Here is a 4,301-nt window from a genome sequence, read left to right on the forward strand (position 1 = left end):
CGTTTATCCTCATTCCAACTGTATGAGGTAGACTGGAAAACCATAGCTGTGAGATGTTTTTCTAAATCATAAGTCACAGTTGGACAGGTCCACCCATCCTTAGATACCTTTGAGCGCAGCCACCTAGCAGCCAACGTGAATTATTCACTAGCCAAAGGGAGTCACATCTCCAACTCAGAAACCATTATTGCATTTGGGACTTGCAACCTGTGCAGAGAAACCTCCCCACAACCCCTAACCCTCAGAAAAGCCCAGATGAGAAAGGAGTCTCTGCATGCATATAAATGATTCTTTATGCCCTTCCCGCATGCAATGGGGAGGTGGAGCAGGGGGAAGCCCCCACCCTCATGCAGGGAATGGCAGGTCATTGCAAGGTGCCCTGTGGCCATGGGGTGGGGAATAAGCCCCTTTCTTCTGGCATCATGCCCCCCCAAGTCACCGTGGTGGAGCCTGTGGGCTGGAGACCCTAGGAGGTGAGGTAAAGACGGTTCTCTCCAGGGAAGAAAAGCTGCTCTCCCCTCCTGCTCACTGGCCACCTCAAGATGAGTACGAGGAGCTGTCAGTGGGGGCTGGAATGTCATCCGGGTGTCTCTATCCAGTGGACAGCAGAGGCCAGATAACGTTTCCTGCTTGAGGGCGCCCACAGAGATCCTCAGTGGTGAGAGCACCACGCCCCACCTTGTGCAGATGGCACCTCAGGCAGGTATGAGAGCTCATCTTGGCTGATGCATTGACTTAAGATCCCTGCTCCTGGAGTCCAGGTCAGATGGTGGTGACCCGCATGACAACCTCTTGGCCAGAATGGGAGCTGGAGCGGGGGTCTGGTGACCACAGCTAACCAAGGAGGTGCAGGCTTGTGTTATCCACAGTCCGCATGCCCACACAACTGGGGCAGCCGGCGGCCCCACAGGAGGGCCCGTCCGTGAGGTCCTGGGGCCTGGCTTCCCTGACATCCCTCCCCTGCATCTCCTGCGATGTCCTTGGTCTTCTCAAAATTCAGGACCCTCCACTGCTGGTTCACTGCCTGCCAGCCCTTGAAGATCCGGTACACAGGCGACCGACCCTTAACGGACGATGAGGTCTATGCAGACAACATCTGCGAAGCCACACGTGCCATAGCAAATTTGAAAGAGCAGAATCTGCTGTTGCCACTTGGCTGAAGGGCTGAGGACCAGATGAGCCAGGAGATACTGGCCACGAGGAAGAGCGAGCCCAGAACATGGCTGCAGTCTGCACCTGCTCGATGACTGGCCATAGCCTGCCACTGCAGTGGGTTCTTGGTGCTGACCGCCAGGACCTGATACTTGAAGTAACAGAGTTCACAGCTCCAGGAGCCCCTCCCACTGATCAGCGGATGAGGCAGGGCTGGTGTGTGCAGCGCACTGAGCCATCGCAATGGCCGGGGCTCAGGAGCTCCCCCTACTCTGGGCCCTGGAAGCAGATCCGCGGCTGTGGGGTCTAAACCCATTGTCCCGGTGGAGTGGGGGTTTAATCCCCTGCTCCTTGTCACCCGTACTCCGACCCGTAGTTCTCCTCGTCGCTGTCACTGTCCAGGACCAACCCAGAATTACAGGAAGATTTACTCATAAATACAAAGAAATGTAATCAATACATGAAATGAAAAGTACTATACCTACAAGATCTTTTACAAAAACTGAAACATTAATCTGGATTTAATTAAAATCTAACATAGTCACATTGGGGAGATGGAGGAAGGCAAAAACGGCAGTATTATGGCTTTGAAAAGTCCTCCTCTATCCTTTTGTGAATTGACAAAAATACACGTATTTTATTGTAGGTTATATATGTAATCTGTATAATATATATGTAGGATATATATATGTGTGTGTGTGTGTGTGTGTGTGTGTGTGTGTGTGTGTTATATAGATATATAATGCAATGCAAAGTGGTTGCTTATGGGAACAGAATTTGTTATTCCAGGCAAAGTAGATAGGTGCATGCTGTGTTTGGTTATAAACCTGTTAGATCTACTTTCTATTTTATGGATTTTTGGGGGTGCAGGATTTTTCTCTGCAGTCCAGGCTGGCATGGAATTCATAGCATCCTCCTGCCTCAGCCTCCCAAGTGCTGGGATGACAGATGTGTGCTACTATACTCAGGTATTTTATGGGTCTTTACAACTTCTATACAACCAGACTGGGATAAAGCTAAAAGTAAGATAATGAGACAGCCATATTTAAAAACAACATCCTTTTGAAAAGTTTATAGATAGTACTATTAATAAACCATTTATCACTCTTTATGAAGCTTGTGTTTTACAGATTAAATTTATTTCAAAAGTACTTATAAACAAGTGAAACACAACTAAAGCATTTGTACTGAATTTGTCAAATAAATCATTTTAATATGCACCTTTTTAATAGGATGACAGTAGCATTACTATAGTAGTATTTGTTTTGTTTTTATTAAAATCAGTAATTTTCAAGATTGATTTTTAGTGAGAACTCCTGAATTTTAAAATACTTGGGCCCAGCCAGACATGGTGGTGTTCACCTTCTAATCCCAATACTTGGCAGGCCGAGGCAGCTTGAGTTTGAGGCCAGCCTCAGCTACTACATAGTGGGTTCAAGGCCATTCTGAACTATACAGAAAGACCCTGTCTCAAAACACCAAACCAAACAAACATAAAAATTCAGGACCAGAAGTACTTTGGAATATGTACATATACAGAATGGGATATTTTTTGGATGGAACCTCAGCCTAAGCATGAAATTCATTTATGTATGTTTCATAAATACCTTGTATACATAAACTGAAGGCAAAAATACAGTATTTTGCACGATGCTGTATACGAATCACAGCTGCATGGTGTGCAGTTTTCCACTGGAGTCATCACATTGGTACTCAGAGTTTTGGATTTCAGAGCATTTTAGGTTTCCGAATTAGAGACGTTAAGCCGGATGTGGTGGCGCATGCCTGTCATCCCAGCACTCTAGAGTCTGAGGTAGAAGGGTTTTGCAAGTTTAAGGCCAGCCTGAGCTACATAGTGAAATCAAGGCCAGCCCAGAAAGGGAGACACTGTCTTTAAAAAAAAAAAAGAATTAGAGATATTAAGTCTGTACCACGCCAAAGCAAGGTATAACTATGATTTGGGGGGCAGGGTACTGAGAACTGAATCCCAGACCTTCACAATGAGCTACATCATTGATGTAAATTTTTAATTTTTATTTTGAGACAGGGTCTGGTTAAATTGCTAAATTCCCCAGGCTGGGCTTCAACTTGTAGTCCTTGTGCCCCAGAGCACTGGGACTATAAGTGTGTGTCACTGTACTTAGCTCAAAACATGATACTTTTTTTTTTGATTAGTTGTATTTTGACGCTCCGTGGTTATAGGTGATAACTCCCCCCACCCCCGTTTTAGATGGGATGGGATGAGGACTCAGAGGCAGCTAGAAGTGTGGCTGGATGCAAGGCTTGGTACTGTTTTGGGATTTATACACTGTTACTTATGTCAATCTGTGCCACCTGTAAAACATGACACTTTTTAAATTATTTTTTATTTTCTACGCACTCTTTTATGGTAAAAAATTTTTTGATATTAAATGTTCCTATAAGCAAATAATTTGGACTGCAGATGGTTTTTATTTTCCTGACATCTACATTCTGCAGCTGTGATCACTGAGTTCTTTCTCCTCGCCGAAGCGTGTGCTCTTCCTTTATCGTCGGGCGCTGTGAATCCTCTGACGTTGTGCGGCCCCTGCCCTGGGTTTCCGTTTGTTCTGTGCTTCAACCTTGGCTGTGGACTGTGGACAGTGGGGTCTTCCCTCCGTCTTCACTTTCTGCTGCGTCCTCAGTCTCTTCTGGTTCTGTAATTTTCTTTCTCTTCTTTTTTTCTTTCTTCTTTGGAGGCTCACGTTCTCCAGGCCTGTTTTTCAGACACGCGTAATTCAAGTGTCGGCTTTCCCCACATTCGCGACACTGCGATTTATCAAGGTACTTGGGCCTTCGATGAATTCAGCGGCTCCCCCGCTGTCAGTAGCCGTGCCTGCCTTCATCACTCTGACAAACAACTGTTCGCTGTTGATGGCTCTGGTGCAGTTTTGTGCAGAGTCTTTATCCAAGAACAACACAGATGCAGCCCCTTTGCTCTTCCTCGTATCTGTGTCTCTCGTTATAGTAACCTTCGCAGCTCCGCCATACTTGGAAAATATCCGGTATGCGTCGTTGCTTGTCGGGGAGAAGGGCAAGTTGGACATACACGGTGCTCTTACTTGGAGCCAAGCCACCGCATCTCTTCAGGACGGCGGCCCAGCGCGGCCGGGATCCAACCCCGACTCTTC

General features: G+C 46.5%; 1 pseudogene; it reads right to left on the reverse strand.

Moving 5' to 3' along the window:
- Positions 1–762: 762 nt before the first annotated feature.
- LOC104857330 lies at positions 763–4,016 on the reverse strand (annotated as a pseudogene).
- Between the last annotated feature and the right edge of the window lie 285 nt (positions 4,017–4,301).

This window comes from Fukomys damarensis, unplaced genomic scaffold (genome assembly GCF_012274545.1).
Source record: "Fukomys damarensis isolate Sample0158 unplaced genomic scaffold, DMR_v1.0_HiC HiC_scaffold_18, whole genome shotgun sequence".
Lineage (NCBI taxonomy): Eukaryota > Metazoa > Chordata > Mammalia > Rodentia > Bathyergidae > Fukomys > Fukomys damarensis.